Here is a 20174-nt window from a genome sequence, read left to right on the forward strand (position 1 = left end):
CCTCCATACTTCAAATCAATAGTTATCAATCAATTATCTCACTTTGCAGATGAGAAAACTGAAATACTTTGAGAGAACTTGCCCGCGGTCACACAGTTAGTACAAGAATGGGGATTTCAGACCTGGCAATCTGGTTCCAAAGTTTATGCTCTCAAGCATTACACTACATTGCCCCTATTAAGAGTGTGGTGTGTGAATGTTACCTTGCAATTGTATTTATGGGTCTCTAGATATTTTCCCAACTACGTTATTTTCTGAAACAGTCTCCTTCTTTTCTATGTTCACACAGAGCCTATACATCATAGATATTTAATATGCTTCACTGACTGGTGTTATACCAGAATGGCTGTTCAGGCAAACTAGAATGCCAACATTCCAAATATTTACAGTCAAAGATCTCTGAATGTATAAAGTGGTTAAAACGAGGAGCACCTGGCTGTCTCAATAGGTAGCATGCAAATCTTGATCTTGAGGCCATGACTTTGAACCCCAGTTCAGGGTAGAATTTACATTCATACATACAAAATAAATAAATAAAGTGGTTAAAATACCTTTTGTCTATTCATATTCTCATCTGCCGTAGTTTCTGCATTTTCTTGCCTAAAAACTGTTGTGGTATTAAATTTTTCTACATGGTGTTCTGGTCCGAAAATACACGATGGTGCAATCTTAGCAGAGGCTTACAAAAAAAAAGAAAAGAAAAGAAAAAATCAAATAGCTAGGCATAATGGAAGACCACTCCTGATATATTAAAGACAATCCTAGAATAAAAGAAGTAGAAAGGCTACATCAAGCATGGTGTTACATAATCTTCAGCACTTGCAATTTTTAAATTTGACACATTTAATATATTCACTCTTTTCTATATATGACGAAGCCAACAAGGTAAATAAAGGGGAAGCCCCTTCACTGAGAAGGCATTGTGAATGAATATTTCAGGAGAAAAACACCTAGCCATAGCCTTGGTAAATGCTAAGCAAAGTTCATGTAAATTAAATATTCATGCTTAGCACTATGCTCTATTTAAGGGAAAAAAGGGGGAAATCAATACTTTATAATTCTGGCAAGTTTGCAGCAACTGAAAATAAAAGAATAAATGGGTAATGTTACAGAGAAAAAAAGGCCATAACCAGGAAAAGTATAGGATTCTCTCTTCTTTCTCTTGTGGTTCTACACTATTACACCATCAGTTAAACTGACCTGAGATGCTTCAAAAGAAATTTCAAACATTATCATTTACACATATATGAACTAACCACACAAACGCATGATGATGGAGATGCCAGGACAAAGAATTAGGCATCCATATGTTTCTTCATTGATAAAACCCCATTATTCTATGGTTTTGCAACTAAAGTTCATGTTCCAAAATCATGATATACCAAATACCTGTTCTTAAAATAAGACAATGAATAACTCTGAAACTGGATCTAGAAGTAATTAGCTACTCCAGAGGATGCTAGGGAGACTGAAAAGCAAGATGCCACCTATTTTCCCTGCCACTATTTTGAGTAGTCCAAATGCAAACTTGGAGGAAAGTAAAGCCCAAAGTAAATCTGCTTAATTAAAAGATAGCTGGAGGAAGTGCTGCATAAATATTCTGTTGGATTTTGAAAAAGTGCTATTGTGAGGAAAAACGTCACTCTTCATAAGTCAAGATGAAAACTAAGGATAACGCCATACTATTAGAATACCAACACTAGGTATCACTTACTGTATGTCAAGCACTTTTCATCTATCATCTCCTTTAACCCCCCCCCCCAAGTTCTAAGCCTTGGAAAGTATTACCATTCTTTAAAAAAAAAAAGAATTACCATTCTTATTATATATACAACTAAATATTATTATATATACAACTAAAGTTCAGAAAGAGTAAGCAACTTAGTCATGACCTAGGTCTGCGCTTACACACCTAGACTATGGCAGATCTGGACTCTGGATTCAGATCTATCTAATAATGCCAAAGTCCATGCTTCCTTCTACTTGACTACATAGTGCAGCAGTGCTCAGCCTTTACTGCCTGTCAAAATCACCTGGGATCTTTTTCAAATACAGATCCATGGGTTACATCCCCATGGATACTATACCAGCAGGTCTCAAGTGGTGCACAGACATGTTTACTTTTAAAAAGTAGTTCATGTGCTGTGTTTTTTTTTTATTTTATTCATTTATTGGGGGTGGGAGGAGACAGCACGAGTGGGGGGACGGGCAAAGGAAGAGGGGGAGGGAGAATTTCAAGCAGGTTCCACACCTGACATACAGCCCAACATGGGGCTTGATCCCTGAGATCACAACCTGAGTGGAAACCAAGAGCAGGACGCTTAACCAACTGATTCACCCAGGTGCCCATCAGGTGCTTCTGATATACATCAAAGTAGTTGTAAGTTATTGCTAGGCAGGGAAAAAAAAAACCAAGGCAATCTAGACTTAATTTCATTGTCAATTTGTAATACTTGTTCCTCAGCAAATTTACCTTTCTAATTATATATTTTATAGGCATCCATTAAATCATCCTGTTTTTTATCAGTATGATATCCCTAAGAAAATAAGAAGGTTATAGTAGTATAAGTGATATAGAGGTCCATTTATTATAGAAAGAACATCAAATATGGATTGGCCATTTTCTAATAATCTAAAAAATGGACAACATACAAATAGAAGAGACATATTGCTTTAAAATCTTAATTTAGCACATATTTTGGATTAGAGAAGAATAAAATCTTATAAATAAATAGAAAACAGTTTAAAAGAGCTCTGGGCTTAATGTTCAGAATCTTAACAATTTGCAGAAATGAGATTGAAATACCTTAGATATGACCACCTCCAAAATGTTTTCAGAGGGCAACCCCCTCCGGTCCCCTCCCTCTTCAGGAGCTCAATAAACTTTGCTTTGCTGCCCACCAAAACAAAACAAAATAAAACAAAATGTTTTCAGCTATTTTTTTGTAGAGAATAAGAAGAAAAAATCCCAGAGATTAATACTTTTTCTGGTAAATAGAGATTTCTCTTAAGAAAACAAGCTAATAGTTTACATCACTTTTTATCCATTAAATATTTACTGAGTACTTAAAACATACAAGGCATTTTACTACTTCTAATCTTTTACCATTTGTATGCTAATATCACATACTTTATGCTCTTATCATTTCTGAACTAGTACTTCTAACTGGACACAAAAAATACAGGGGGGTTATCCGCCCTGTTCTGTGTCTATGTGGATTATCACATGACCTGAGTTCACATTAAGGGCACGTTAGATAATCTGCTTTGGCCTGGAACTTGTCTGATGCAGGATTTCACTTAAGGAAGTATGCCTGCAAAAGGCCTCACAGGTTGCCTGGTCCAAACTCCTTATTACACAGGAGCACCTGGCTGGCTCAGTCAGTAAAACATGTGACTCTCGGTCTTGGGGTTGTGAGTTCAAGCCCCAAGGTGGGTGTGGAGATGACTTAAGTAAATAAATGACCCATACTTAAAAAAAGAAAACAAACTCATTATACAGATGAAGACACTGGGATGTAGAGAGGGAGAAGAACTAGATTAAAATATCACATGTCTGCCCAAATTTGCAGCTTTTTTACAGTCCAGCACCAACCTTGAGAAATTGGGCACGTCTTGGGCAGGGCTGCACTATGACTTACGTGGGCCCTGGACACTTTTGTCTTTGTGGCTCTTCTTCCATAAAAAAATTCAAAAATAACATTTTGTGATTGTTCTGGTATGAAGACAAATATGTTAAAACATTTTGTTCAATTGAAGTTCATTTGTTTCCTCCTGATTTTAAAAGACATTAAAATATTTCCATGGGCCCCTAAAAATATTGAGGGCCGTGGGTACTCATGGATAAGATGGCCCTGGTGTTAGGTCCTTCATTTGACTGTTGACACCAGCTTTACTCTTCTCCAGGAGTCTTCTGCCATAGTCACATACATGTGGCTTCTCTATTACTCAGGATATACTGGCCCCCAGAAAGGTGTCTTTTTCTTTCTTTCTTTTCTTTCTTTCTTTCTTTCTTTCTTTCTTTCTTTCTTTCTTTCTTTCTTTCTTTCTTTTTTTCTTTTAAAGTCAGGCTACTCCAGTGATTCTCATTCTGGCAGCTCTTCAGCACCTACTTCCTCATTCTGAACCAGGCAATCCTTTAGAAAACCTGGAGTTACAGGGGCGCCTGGGTGGCACAGCGGTTAAGCGTCTGCCTTCAGCTCAGGGCGTGATCCTGGCGTTATGGGATCAAGCCCCACATCAGGCTCTTCCGCTATGAGCCTGCTTCTTCCTCTCCCACTCCCCCTGCTTGTGTTCCCTCTCTCACTGGCTGTCTCTATCTCTGTCAAATAAACAAATAAAATCTTAAAAAAAAAAAAGAAAGAAAACCTGGAGTTATAAACAGAGATCAGCTGCAAGCCTCTAGGAATGAAAACAACCTTTAGGGTCCCAAATTACATTTAAAAGGACTATTAGGCAGATTACTTCATTAGGATTTATGGTCTTTCACAATATGGCTAGTTATCACCTACACAGATGTCCTTACCCTAAGAACATGTATGAGGGTTTTCTAGTATAGACAGGATTTTGTTTCCAGTATTTCACAGTGTGAAAAGGCTGCCATCGTTCATAAAATGAAGGAAAGTGTAACCCTATTGTAACCAGGGAAATTCAATGACTATGAAATCTCCCAATATGTATCCATTTTAATGCCATTTAAAAATGGAATTTATCATTCTCATAGCACTCACTTTGCCTGGTTTTACTTTAAGGTCCCCAAGTGTGAGGCTCAGCTTAGTCTTTGTCTATCCAGTAATGTAACATTTATCACTTTTATCATCAGAGGTTTGATTCCTGACTATTCTTGTCACATCTGTTATTTTTCTTCAGCTATTTCTGATCTTTAATTCAACAAATACTATTTTGTGACTACTATATGCTAGGTATAACATGGTATATACAAAGATCAGTAAAATAAGACATTGCTCCTGAGGAGCTAATTTCAAGTTAGGGGGATTACACTTAAAACAGGGCAAACACGTTAAGTGCCACTATAAGGTACTTATTGGATAAAGGAGGTGTCTGGAAAAATGTCACGCAGGATATAGCATTTGAAATGAGTCTTAGTGAGGAAAGATGACTCAGAATTGGAAAGAAGGTAGAAAAGAAACAGCATAGCAAAGACAGAAATAGCAGTGTCGAATATATTTACAAAACAGCAAGAAGTATAATTTGGTTTAAACATGCAGTACTAGTTAGTATTAAGAAGTGAAAAGCAAAATGAGGGGCTAAATATAAACATCAAAAAGGAATACTAATACCTGGGGCCTCATTTATTTTTATTTTTTAAATTTTATTTTTTTTTCTGGGACCTCACTTTGTACTTTATTTGTATTCCCTATAGCCCAGAGCAGTGTTGGTCATATATATAATATTTGTAATTGATTAAAGCTGTCAAAAAAAAAAGTATCAACAATGTACAATAATCCCCAGGCACCTGTTCAAATGCATCTAATAATTACAGTAAATATACAATGATATAAGGCACTTGGAAAAAATTCATTATTAAATAGTAGTTAACACAGAACAGATTAAGGGATAATCATTCTAACCCTTCCTGTAATACAAATCTGGTAGTTTAAAAAGTTCTAATAGGTCCTACTAATCTCAGGGCATTTCTTTCAGTGAAGCTCAGAAGTATGTGAAAAGCTACATATCAGTGAGTTTCAATATAAAAGGAATCCCTAGTGGTTTAGCAAACTCAGTCCACTTTTCATCAAGTCTTCCAACACAGGGCCAAATTTAATTTATTAAAGGAAAACTGTAATAGCTTCCCAAGCAAAAAGAGGCAGCTAAAATTAAAGACAAAGTTTTACTGAGAACAAGTTGCCATTGGATAATTAAGCATAACTTAGGGAATTAAAGATGGCATTTTCATTATGAGAAACTGTCCAAATTAAACTGAACTTCAGAATTTTCTTACAGCAAAAAAAGGCTTTTAGAATATAATTTTTATTTTCAGATGTGGGCAAAATATTGAAATTAAAATACACCCATACTAGAAGATATGAACAGACATTTTTCCAATGAAGACATACAAATGGCTGGGGCGCCTGGGTGGCACAGCAGTTAAGCGTCTGCCTTCGGCTCAGGGCGTGATCCCGGCGTTATGGGATCAAGCCCCACATCAGGCTCTTCTGCTATGAGCCTGCTTCTTCCTCTCCCACTCCCCCTGCTTGTGTTCCCTCTCTCGCTGGCTGTCTCTATCTCTGTCGAATAAATAAATAAAATAAAATCTTTAAAAAAAAAAGACATACAAATGGCTAACAGACACATGAAAAAATGTTCAAGATCATTAGCCATCAGGGAAATTCAAATCAAAACCACACTAAGATACCATCTTACGTCAGTAAAAATGGTAAAAATTGACAAGGCAGGAAACAACAATTGTTGGAGAGGATGTGGAGAAAGGGGATCCCTCCTACATTGTTGGTGGGAATGCAAGTTGGTACAGCCACTCTGGAAAACAGTGTGGAGGTCTCTTAAAAAGTTAAAAATTGAGCTACCCTATGATCCAGCAATTGCACTACTGGGTATTTACCCCAAAGATTCAGACGTAGTGAATAGAAGGGCCATATGCACCAATGTTCATAGCAGCATTGTCCACAATAGCTAAATCGTGGAAGGAGCCGAGATGCCCTTCAACAGATGACTGGATTAAGATGTGGTCCATATATACAATGGAATATTACTCAGCCATCAAAAAGAACTATGATGCATAGTCTCAGCTCGCTTGCTTTCAGAAAGTTTGAAAACTACCTATCGCTTCAATCTCCACATTTCACAGAGGGGTAAACTAAGGCTGAGAAACGGAATGACTTGTCCAGGGTCAGAATCAGCTGCTCAGTCGGATGAAAAGCATGGGTTCTGAAAATCTTTGTGACCTTGGGTTAGGCAAAGAGTTTGCTACAACAACAAAAGCATGATCCATCAAAAATAAATAAATAAATAAATAAATAAATAAATAAATAAACAAATAAAATACACCCATAGTTTCAAAATGCCAGAAATACATGGAATAAATATTTGAGCAATAACGTTACATAAAAAATTATGGTATATGCAGGTACAATGCAACAGTTGTTCATTTAATGTTTTAAAAGCTAAGTTTGTTTTTTTTAAAGATTTTATTTATTTATTTATTTATTTTTTTTTTTTTTAAAGGTTTTATTTATTTATTCGACAGAGATAGAGACAGCCAGCGAGAGAGGGAACACAAGCAGGGGGAGTGGGAGAGGAAGAAGCAGGCTCATAGCGGAGGAGCCTGATGTGGGGCTCGATCCCATAACGCCAGGATCACGCCCTGAGCCGAAGGCAGACGCTTAACCGCTGTGCCACCCAGGCGCCCCTATTTATTTGACAAAAAGAGTGAAAGAGCACAAGCAGCGGGAGCGGCAGAGGAAGAGGGAGAAGCAGGCTTCCCGCTGAGCAGAGAGCCCGACCAGGATCTTGAGATCATGACCTGAGCCAAAGGCAGATGCTTAACTACCTGAGCCACCGAGGTGCCCCTAAAAGCTAAATTTGTACTAGAACAATTGTTATACCCCTTTCCTCTGACCATTAACTAATTAAAACTAACAAGTCTTGACGATCAATATTTTCTTACACACTCATGTAAATTCACTTTTTTAAAATATGTGCTTAAATATACTGTGAAATTTGAAAAACAGATAATTGCTCTAAGACTAGACTACCATTATGCCTCAAAGCTATTGCAAATGCTTCTTCAAGAGTGGCCCATAGCCCACATGAACCATATTTCTCCTGGGATGCTCGCTTAAAATGCAGATCCTTACTCCAACAATTCTTGGATCTCACCAAGATATAAAATCATTGCCTTTATCATTGTAATCAGTGTTCTCACTTCCATCTTACCCAGATTAAATTCCATGAACAACCCTGTTTTTCACTTTGCAAACACCCCTTGTCCTTCCTTTCATCTTTCTACTAGTAAAATGCCAACTCAACCATCAGCTTACTCTAAGCATGATGACTTGGCTTCATATTTGAGGGGGAAAATAGATCTGATCAGTTGAATTTTATCTCATCATCCCTCCCCGCATTCCTCCATTATCTTCCAGAACAAAACTCAAAGAATACCTTGACTTTCCCCTCGTCCATTTTCTCAACCCACTCCATTCGGGTTTTTGTTCCCACCACTTCACTGAAATACTGCTAAGTAAGGTCACCAAGGACTTTATGCCCCCCAAGGCCACTGACCATTCTCTATTCTCACTTTATCAAAACTTAAATTAGCATTTCATACAGTTGACCACTCCCTCCTTCTTAAATACTTCCTCCTCTAGTTTCTGGGGTACCTTACTGCTCTGGTTTTCTTCCTACCTCATTGACCAGTTCCATCTCAGTCCTTTTTGTCGGCTTCTTTGATACTACGTCTCTCAGTGCTGGAGTGACCAAGAATATCCCTTAACACTTTTCCCCACTCCTTATTCATTCTCTTTCCCTAAGTGATTTTATGCAGTCCCATCGCTTTGGATACCACCAAGATGCTTATTACTCTCAAATTTTATCTCTAGTCCATAGCTCTCTTTTTAAAATTCTAGTCTCCTTTATACAACTGCCTTCTAAACATCTCCACTTGGATGTCTAAGAGCCATCTAACACTTAACAAGGTCAAAACAGAACTACTAACATCTAATCTCTCCCCTTGCAAAGTCCTCCAATGTCAGTGAATAGTCCACCATCCACCCACTTGTTCAATCAAAAACAACATTTTTTTTTTTATTCTCACCCTCTGCCCTCTCTTCTCCGACCCAATCCATCTGTTTATCTCTTGTTAGCTCTACCTTCAATATATTCAAATCTGACCAGGTTAATTAAACTGAGAGTGAGTTTCTTTCAGGTGTCTGGTGCCAGGTTCTGTGTTGGGTCAACTCCACTTCAGTGCCTCCTATTCCTGCCTTCTCCTTGTCGAACCCACATTTGCCAGCCTATTTCAAAGTCTTCATTTTCTCACTTAAACAATTGCCTTAGCCGACTAACTAGTCTTCCTACCTCAAATCTCTCTCCTAAGCCACTCTATTAGTCACTGCTCAAAAACCTTTGGTGGATCTTCAGTGTTCACAAAATAAAACATTAACTCATGATTTTAACTCAGCTTATCTATCCCAGTCACATCTCTCAGTGCATTACCTTCAACCACCCTCTAATCATGCAGGGCTACTTAATCATTCCCCAGACGTGGCATGTATTGACCTATCTCTCAACTTTGGCTCATGCTATTCCTTCACCCTAGGAACAATCCCAGAGTACAATGCCACTACACTGGCATTAGGAGACTTGGGTAAAAGTTCTAATCCTGCCATGTGTCTGTCCTCTCTGAGTTCTATTCCTCATAAGTAAAATCAGGACAAAGTACCAGGCTCAGGATTAAAGAAGGATGTAGTCAATAAAGATTAAGAATGTATTTCAGAGTTCCTTATGAATTCTAAAGGGTATACAAATATTACCAGATTCACCTACGTAATGGCTCTACAATTTTACAACCCCACCATTACTAAGAGAGTATCTATTTCTCCACATACTACTACTGGAAAAATCAATTAAAAATTTCTGCCAATCTGGTAGATTAAAACAACTTTATTGTCTTTAAAATTAGCATTTCCCTATCAGTACAAATACACATCTTTTCCAATGTTTACTGGCTATTTTCTTTGAATTCCCTGCTCACACTCTTTGCCCCTTTTTCTATTTCCTCCTGTCTTTCTCTTATTATGAATATAAATACTTGCTCTGTTTTATCCACTGAAAAAATTTTTAAGTCTGGCACTTATCTTTTTGTTTAAAGTGTCTTTTCTTATAAGGAAGTTTTTAATATTGATATATCTAAACATTAATCTTTTTGTTTTTAATGGTTTTTAAGTCTGATAGCTCATTTAAGGCCTTCCCTACCTCATGGTCATAAACACTTGCTTCCAAGAGTTGTAAAGTGTTCCTTATATTTATATTTTTATTACAGTTAGAATTTATTTTTGTGAATTATGTTAAAGATTTATTATATCTTTTTTTAAAGATTTTATTTATTTGAGAGAGAGGGAGAGCAAGCGGCGGTGGGGGGGGAGGAGAGAAAGGGGTGAAAAATCTCAAACAGAAACCCCACTGAGCATGGAGATAGACATGGGGCTCAATCTCACGATTCTGAGATTATGACTTGAGCGGAAACCAAGAGTCAGATACAAGTGACTGAGCCACCCAGACGCCCCAAGATTTAGTATATCTTTCTAAATGCATATCCTTTATTGAATAGTCCATTTATTAAATATTGATTTAATATACCGCACTTATACATATTTAAAACACCACACTGAAATTGGGAGATACGCATGAGTCTATCTCAGACTCTATATTATTGATCTAGCTGTCTTTCCTTATGACAGAACCACGTTGTTGCATTTTTTTGAAAGCTTTTTGGTTTGGGGGCATTACTGAGACAACTGCAAGTTTTCTCCTCTAATAACTAAGAAAATAAATGACAGAGATAGATTTTATAATGCTGAGCCACCCTTGCATTCCTGGGATAAATTCTACATAAATAATACATTGGTAAATTCAATTTGCTAATATTTTTATTTATGACTTTTTTAGTGTTGTCTCCAGAAGTGAGATAGGTCTACAGTTGTTGGCTTTTTTTTTTTTTCCTATATCCCTCTTTGGTTTGGATTACATTAGCATCATAAAACCAGTTGGATAGGGCCCTATCTTTTTTTATGCATGCTAGTTTAGGTAAGATTTCCTTAATAGTTTCTTAGAACTCACTGTAAAACCTGGGCCGTATCTTCAAATTTCTTATCAATTTATTCTCATATTTATTAGCTAACTAAAAGGTTTTTACCTTTTCTTGTGAAAATGTGAATAAATCATATATTTCTGAAAATTACCCATTGAATCTAGGCTTTCACATTTTATTAGTATAAACTTTAATATAGAGAGTTCCTATAACCTTACAAATCTGTGTGTTTAGTTATGCTTTCTTTTTAATTTCTAATATTAATCAGCATCTTTTTTTTTCTTTTTCAGATTTGCCTAGATTTACCTATTTTATAGGTTTCTTTTATCATTCAACACCGCTATTGGGATTTCAACTTTTATCATTAATTGAGGCTTTTGTTTCCTTTGATTTTTATCATTCTTAAAAAAAATCTTTAACTCAATTGTTTAATTCACTTATTTAAGCAAATAACTTAATTTTTATAAAATGCTTCTATAAAAAATTTAAGTAATACATACAAGTACAAAATAGTAAGCAACAAACCAACCAATATCCATTACCCAGAAGGAAAAAGTGTTAACATGAGTTGAATATCATTCCACACATCTCTCTATGCATGAATAGAGATGAATGGATAACTCCATGTCTCTCAATTTACTGTTTTCCTTCCCAATTCTCTGTCCTTCCTTTTAAACTGTTCTTAACTTCAAAAGGCTCTAGAATTTTCTTTTTAAAATGAATGCAGTGTCATTTCTTTAAAATGAACTGCATGTCTCTATTTTTATCCACAAGTTCTCTATTGCTTTCTCTATTAGCTTTGAATCCTTGAGTCCTTCCCTTTATACAGTTTGGTACCTTCCTTCATAATATTAGTTTCCTTTAAATATTTCATGATTTTGGGTTATGGGCTTATCCTTGTTTAGGCTTTAGAGATATCCTGTTAGTCTGTGACTGATGTATGACACTAGAGCAACTTTTTTTTTTTTTTTTTTTTTTAAGGAAAGGGTCAAAATTTTTCACTGGGTAGTAAACATGGATAACTAGCATTTTGGGGGCCCACTATCCTTTCTGGATATTGACAACACTGGGGCACTGCTTTGGTTTTTAAAACACCCACAAAGCCTGTTTTTGCATCATACACACCAAGGAAGAATGAAGATGGGGAGAGGTAGATCCGTATGTCTGCTTGTCCAGCAAGCTAGACATCAAGTATCCCTATAGTCATATATTATACAGTATTACATTCCTGGTTCAGATTATGGTTCTCATCTGCATTCCAATCCCATTTTTAAAGAGTTCTCCATAAATTTTGGCCAGTTTTGCTCTTTTTTGTTTCCTTTCACAGTTGTGTTCAATTGATACTGTATATTTTTGGAAGGGAAAAGTAGGATTATTTTTAAAACTGTGAAGTAGCAAAGGGAAGCTTCAGCATGTTCTCAGTATACCACCTACCACTGAAGTTTCAAATAGATACGTTTTGGCAGAGATAAATGGACAACACTGCACATATTTTTAAAGGAAAACATTTTCTTTTACTATGCTCTCCCTTCTACTGAAGTATAGTCTTATAATAGTAAGCACAGGATGTTATTCAGAGGTTTCTAACCCTGAATGCATATTATTGACCTGGGATTGCTGCTCAAACATTAAAATCTAACTCCAGAAATTCTATTTTAATTGGAATGGAGTGAGAACCATTAGTATAGTAGAAAAACTACGAGCTTTAGGATCAGATGAATTTGAGTTCAAATCAACACTTACTATGCTCTGTGAGCTTAGGCAAGAAATAATGTTTTGAGACTTTGTTTCATCTGTAAATTGGGTTTACAAGACTGTAGTGAGGATTAGAGATGATATAAGAAGAGAGACTAGTACCATGCAAGGCAAATAACAAATGTTAAAAACATGTTAGCTCTCCTAAAGTCATTTACAAGTAAGCAGACAAAAATCACGCCACTAAAAAACAGATCAAGTAAAACAGGATATCCCTCCATATGCTAAAATCTTACAATGACTAAAATTTAATTCCAAATGTCACAAAACTTCATAGGAGAAGACAATCACTGCCAGATATTCCAAACTGAGAGAGATTATGGAATTTACAGTGTTCCTGTCACATTTTATTGTGCCCCCTGGGCTCTTTTATCATCCTTACTTCAATGCAATTCTTTTCAAAGGACAACTCTCTAAAGGTTGAGAGCCTAAGGTTTCTGAGCCATTCTCCAATCCTACATTTCAATATCTGAGAGTAAAAATGCTAATAATATGGCAACCTGGTTATATATTTCTGTTTGTACTAGTTCAAATATTTTGTGAGAAATGGATGAGCACTTTGAAGTTGCAGAAAATGAGCAGAATAACTAGAAAGATGTGTGGGACCCAGGAATTAAAGCAACTTTAGTGTGTCTGAACCATAAAACAATCCAACCCTAATTACAGCCAGGTGGAGATAGCTCCATTTTCAGGGATGTTTAGATGATTAGCCAAACACAATGATATCCATTTGCTGACGAGTAAATGTGCATACCTTTATCATTTGTATCATTCAGAAGCACAAGTATGCCCTTGGCATAATACAACTTCTTGATAGGTAATATCCATCTAAATTCTTTAAAAAGTTTTAAGCCTTCTAACAGCTATAATTATTCACCTATCAACAATAAAGAAAAATTATTTTCTCCTGGCTCTTTAAAATGTTTAAATGTTCATAAATTTTTAATGTTCATATGAACATTATATAATAGGCCTAAATTTTTCAAACCTTTACTAGAAAAATGATCCACAGCAGTAATAACAGCTAAGGGGCTAAACTAAACATTAAGGGGGCCCAACTCCTGCTGTATTCAATATAAATTTACATGGTAAACTATAAGATGCTGATTTTTAATGTAAAAGAGCCCCTCAAAAACAAATGCTATGGCCGAAAGCACATGGAAAGGTGTCAATGTATTAGTCATCAGTGAAAAGCAAATTAAACTTCCAATAAAACACCACTACCTACTGACTAAAATGATACAATGCAACAATACCAAATGCTGGAAAGGATGTGGAGTAACTGGAACTGGAATACCTTAAAAGTGAGAGTGAAAAACACAATAAGGGACATTTATGCAAAAACAATAGCTGGTATTATACAGTCAATGGTGGAAGACTGAAAACTTTTCCCCTGAGATCAAGAGCAAGACAAGGATTCCCATTTTCACTACTTTATTCAATACTGTCCTGGAAGTTCTAGCCAGGGAAATTAGGCAAGGGGGAAAAAAAGCTAAATTGAAAAGGGGGAAGTAAAATTATCTTTACTTACAGATCACATGATCTTATTAATAGAAAATTCTAAAGAACACACGCATAGACACCACTGGAGGTAATAAACAAATTTTGCAAAGTTACAGGATACAAGATCAGTGTATAAAAAAACAGTTGTATGTTTATACACTAAACATGAACAACCAGAAAATGAAATTAAGAAAAACAATTCCATTTATAATAGCATCAAAAAAAAACCCTTACAAATAAACCAAGGAAGTGCAAGACTGTATACTAAAAACCACAAAACATTAATGAAAGGAATGAAAAGAAACCTAAATAAATGAAAAAAAATCCCATGTTCGTGGATTGAAAATCTTAATATTGTAAAAATGGCAATATTCCCCAAATTGATCTAGTGATTCAATGGAATCTATATCAGAATCTTAGTTGTGCTTTATGTAGAAATCGACTAGCTGCCTATAAAATTCAAATGGAATCTGAAGGGATCCTGAATAACCAAGAACATCCTGAAAAAGCAAAACAAAGTTGGAAGACTCACAGTTCCCAAATTCAAAAGTTATTACAAAGCTACAGTAATCAAAATAGCATGGTAATGACACAAGGATGGACAAAAGGAATAGAATTGGAAGTCCAGAAATAACTGAGTTTTGACAAGGATGCTAAGACCATTCAATGGGGTAAAGAATAATCTCTTCAATAAATACTGCTGCTATAATTAATATCAACATGTAAAAGAATAAAGTTGGACCCCCTACCTCACATCATATACAAAAATTAACTCAAAATGGATCAATGACCTAAATGTAAGCACTAAAACTATAAAACTTTTAGAAGAAAACACAGGAGAAAGTTTTGATATTTTGGATTTGGCAATGGATGCTGAGATACGACATCAAAAGCACAAGCAACAAAGGAAAATATAGGTATATTAGGTTACTTCAAAATTAAAAACTTTTGTGCGTCAAAAGACACTATTAAGAAGTGAAAAAATAACCTATATAATGAGAGAAAACATTTGCAAATCATATATCTGATAAAAACACTTTTATCCAGATTATATAAAGAACTCTCACAACTCAACAACAAAGACAAGAAACCCAATTCAAAAATGTACAAAGGAATTGAATATATTTCTCAAAAAAAGATAAAAAATGGCTGACAAGCAAACCAAAAGATGCTCAACATCATTAATCACAAGTAAACTGGAAATCAAATGCACAATGAGATAAAACGTCAATCTACTAGGATGGCGATAATCATCAAAATGAAAAATAACAAGGATTTGTAAGGATGTAGATGTCATACATTGCTGGTGAGAACAAAACTGTGGAAAACACTGAGGCGGTTCCTCAAAATGTTAAACATGGAATTACCACATAACCCAGCAATTCTACTGCTCGGTGTATACCCAAAAGAACTGAAAAGAGGGACTCAAACAGACACTTATGTAAACATTCATAGCAGCATTATTCACAAGAGCCAAAAGGTGGAGGCAACCCAAGTGTCGCTGACAGATGAATGGATAAACAAAATGTACTATACACATATGATGGGATATCATTCAGCTGGAAAAATGAACATGGATGAACTAAAAAACATTATTGTAATAAAGGAAGCCATACACAATCAGTCACATATTGTATGATTCTATTCATGTGAAATACTGAGAATGGGTAAAACCATACAAATATAAAGTAGATTAGGAGTTGACAGGAGCTGGGGAAAGATGGAGAATGACTGCTTAAGGATAAGGGGTTTCGTTTTGGGATGATGAAAATGTTTTGGAACTTGATAGAGGTGGAGATTGCACAACATTGTGAATGCACTAAATGCTATTAAACTGTGACTTTAAAATGATTAATTTTGTTATGTCAATTTTTCACCTCAATAAAAATAAATGAGTAGGAAAAACTGCTGGTGCCTCTTATAAGGAAAATTATTAAAACTACCCTGGGTCCTGTCCAAAGAGGACACACATAGTAAAAAACATTAAGAAATTAAAAGAAGCAAATGATTATAGCTGTGTTAGAAAAAATTACCTTTTATTTCACTTAGAAAAATAAAAGAAAAAAATACCCTGAGGAATAAACAACCACTAATCATATAAATATTGTTATGTTTAATTTTCCATAGAATTACTATTATAGGACTTTCGGTTGGCTATATGAATTTTTCTTGGCTCCGAAATTCCACTATAGTAATAGTAAAGGAATAAAGAACAAGAGAGGAGACAGTATCAGATGACAGATGTTAATGAACTTTTAGAAGCTGGAAAGCAGATAAATGGGTTCAAGTCTTTGCTCAAATGTCCCCTTGTCAATGAGTCCTATCCTTATACTAACCTATTTAAAATTTCAACCCCAACTCTGTCTACCACTTCCAATCCCACTATCATACTATATTTTTGCCCACAGAAGATTATCACCTACTAACGTGTAATGCAACTTATTTATTAACTTTATTATTGATGTTTGTTTCCCCCTGCTAGAATATGTGCTCCATAAAAGCAGGCATTTTTGTCTATTTTCTTCATTAATGAATCCTCAGTGCCTAGAACTGTGCTTAGCACACAGTAAGTATTAAACAAATATTCATTCAGAGAATGAATTAGCAGATCAGAGAAAACTGAAGCTAAGTGCCTGAGGAGGGAGGGAAATGAGGGAGAAGAGAATAAGAATTATGTCAAGTCTTAGGTACCAGAATCTGTAGATAAGGGCATGCTGTAGAAATGTGAAAAGGAGATTGGTACAATGTATTAGTAATAATACTCATAATATTCAAACTATCCAGGATATCCAAAATTACTTGACAAGTGAAGAAGCCCATGGAAAAAGACAATCAACAGATGCCAATGTCAAGATGACAAAGATGGTGGAAATATCTGACAAAGACATTAAAGTAAGTTACTATTTAAAAAAATACTTGAACATGTAAAGGTAAAAACTCTTGAATCAAAGGAAAAGCTAGAAAGTTGCAGCAAAGAAATGGACGGTATAAAGAATGACCAATTGGAGATTATGGAATTAAAAAATACATTTTATTTGTTTTATCTTGAGATTTTATTTTAATTCTAGTATAGTTAACATAGAATGTTACATACTTTCAGGTGTACAATATAGTGATTCAACAATTCCATACATCACCCTGTGCTCATCACCACAAGGGCACTCCTTAATCTCCATCATCTATATCACCAATCCCTCCACCCTCCTCCCCTCTGGTAACCATCCATTTGTTCTCTATAGTTAAAAGTCTGTTTCTTGGTTTCCCTCTTTCTCTCTCTCCTTTGCTCCTTTGTTTCTTGGATTCTACATTTGAGTTAAAGCATGTTACCTGTCTTTCTCTGACTGACTTATTTCACTTAGCATTATACGTTCAAGCTCCATCCATGTTGTTGCAAATGGCAAGATTTTGTTTGTTACTATGGCTGACTAATATTCCATTGTGTGTATGTGTATGTATGTGTGTGTGTGCGTGCGTGTGTGTGTGTGTGTGTGTGTGTCTTCTTTATCCATTCATCAGTCAATGGACGTGGGTGCTTCCATAATTTGGCTACTGTAAATAATGCTGCTTTAAACATATGGGTGCATGTATCCCTTTGGATTAGTGATTTTGCAACTTTTTGGGGAAATAAGCAGTACCATGATTACTGGATCATAGGGTAGCTCTGTTTTTAACTTTTTGAGGAATCTTTACACTGTTTTCCACAGTGGCTGCACCACTTTGCATTCCCACCAACAGTGCACCAGGGTTCTTTTTTCTCCACATCCTTGCCAACACTTGTCATTTCTTATGTTTTTTTCGTTTTAGCCATTTTGACATGTGTGAGATGATAGCTAATATAGATTTGATTTGAATTTTCTTAATAATGAGTGATGTTGAGCATCTGGATGTGTCTTTTCATGTGTCTACTGACCATCTGGATGTCTTTTTGGGAGAAATGTCTGTTCATTTCTTCTGGAAATCTTTTAATTGGGTTATTTGGTGTTGGGGCATTGATTTAATTTTAAGTTCTTCATATATTTTGGATACTAACTCTTTATCGGATACGTCATTTGCAAATATCTTCTCCCAGTCAGTAGGCTGCTTTTCAGTTTTGTTGATTGTTTCCTTCACTGTGCAGAAGCTTTTTATTTTGATGTGGTCCCAATAGTTTATTTTTGCTTTTATTAATCCCTCGTTTCAGGAGACATATGTAGAAAAATTCTGCTATGGCTGATGGCAGAGAAATTACTGCCTGTGCTCTCTTCTAGGATTTTTATTGTTTCAGGTATCACATTTAGGTTTTTAATCCATTTTTAACTTATTTTTGTGCATGGTTAAAGAAAGTGGACCAGTTTCTTTTTTTTGCACAAAGCTGACCAGCATTCTCACCACCATTTGTTAAAGAGACTGTCTTTTTCCCATTGGATATTCTTTCCTGCTTTATCAAAGATTAATTGACCATATAATTGTGGGTTTATAATGGGCTTTCTATTCTGTTCCATTGATCTATGTTTCTATTTTTGTGACAGTACTATACTGTCTTGATTACTATAGCTTTGCAATATAATCTGAAGTCTGGAATTATGATACCTCCAGGTTTGCTTTTATTTTTCAAAATTGCTTTGGCAATTTGGGGTCTTTTGTAGTTCCATTAAATTTTAGGATTTTTTGTTGTAGTTCTGTGAAAACTGCTGTTGATATTTTGACAGAGATTGCATTAAATGTGTAGACTGCTTTGGGTATTATAGACATTTTGACAATATTTGTTCTTCTAATCCATGAGCATGGAATGTCTTTCTATTTCTTTGTATTGGCTTCAAGTTCCTTCATCACTATTTTATACTTTTCAGAGTACAGTCATTCACCTCTAGGTTTATTTGTAGGTATTGTATTATTTTTGGTGAAATTGTAATAGGATTATTTTCTTGATTTCCCTTTCTGCTGTTTCATTATTACAGAAATGCAACAGATTTCTGTACATTAATTTTGTATCCTACAAATATACCGAATTCGTTTATCAGTTCTAATAGCTTTTTGGTGGAGTCTTTAGTGTTTTCTATATACAGATTCATGTCATCTACAAAGAGTGAAAGTTTTACTTCTTCCTCACCAATTCAGATGCCTTTTATTTCTCTTTGTTGTCTAACTGCTGTGGCTAGGACTTCTAGTACTATGTTGAATAGAAGTGGTGAGAGTGGACATCATTGTCTTGTTTCTGACCTTAGAGGGAAAACTCTCAGTTTTTCCCCATTGAGGATATTAGCTGTGGGTTTTTCATATATGGCCTTTATTATATTGAGATATATTCCCACTAAACCTACTTTGTTGAAGGTTTTTATCATGAATGGATGTTGTGCTTTGTCAAATGCTTTTTCTGCTTCTACTGAAATGATTATATGGTTCTTAACCTTTTTTCTTATTGATGTGTTGATCAATCAATTCAATCATCATGTTAATTGAATTGTGAATATTGAACCACCCTTGCATCCTGGGAATAAATCCCACTTGACTCTGGTGAATGATGCTTTTTAATGTATTGTTAGATTCTGTTTGCTGATATTTTGTTGAGGATTTTTACATCTATGTTCATCAGAGATATTGGCCTGAAGTTCTCATTTTTATGGTATCTTTACCTGGTTTTGGTTTCAGGGTGATACTTGCCTCATAGAATGAATTTGGAAGTTTTCCTTCTTCTATTTTTGAAATAGTTTGATTAGAACAGGTATTAACTCCTCTTTGAATGTTTGGTTAAAAAAAAAATGTTTGGTAGAATTTCCCTCTGAAGCCGTCTGGTCACGGACTTTTGTTTGTTGGGAGTTTTTTGATTACTGATTCAATCGCCTTGCTGGTAATCAGTCCATTCAAATTTTTTATTCCTTCCTGTTTCAGTTTTGGTAGGTTATATGTTTCTAGGAATTTATCCATTTCTTCTAGGTTGTCTAATTTTTTGGCATATAGTTTTTCACAATATTCTCTTAAAATTGTTCATACTTCTGTGGTATTGGTTGTTATATTTCCTCTTTCATTGGTGATTTTTATTTGAGTCCTTTATCTCTCTTACTTTTTTTATGAGTCTAGATAGAGATTTATCAATTTTGTTGATCTTCTCAAAGAACTAGCTCCTGGTTTCACTGATTTGTTTTATTATTAT

At 35.3% G+C, this 20174-nt stretch overlaps 1 protein-coding gene across 5 annotated transcripts in view; it reads right to left on the reverse strand.

The window, feature by feature from the left end:
- Positions 1-20174, reverse strand: part of PEAK1 (pseudopodium enriched atypical kinase 1) — a 293673-nt gene that overhangs the window by 116348 nt on the left and 157151 nt on the right. For 4 of the 5 annotated variants that reach the window (XM_040642949.1, XM_040642947.1, XM_040642948.1 and 1 more), the window contains one exon: positions 552-679. The gene's annotated coding sequence lies outside the window, so the exon portion shown is untranslated. Of the gene's footprint in view, positions 1-551; positions 680-2806; positions 3435-20174 lie in introns of those variants that run through there. The other variant, XM_008708436.2, reaches the window with a different exon arrangement.

This window comes from Ursus maritimus, unplaced genomic scaffold (assembly GCF_017311325.1).
Source record: "Ursus maritimus isolate PB19 unplaced genomic scaffold, ASM1731132v1 scaffold_27, whole genome shotgun sequence".
NCBI classification, from domain to species: Eukaryota; Metazoa; Chordata; class Mammalia; order Carnivora; family Ursidae; genus Ursus; species Ursus maritimus.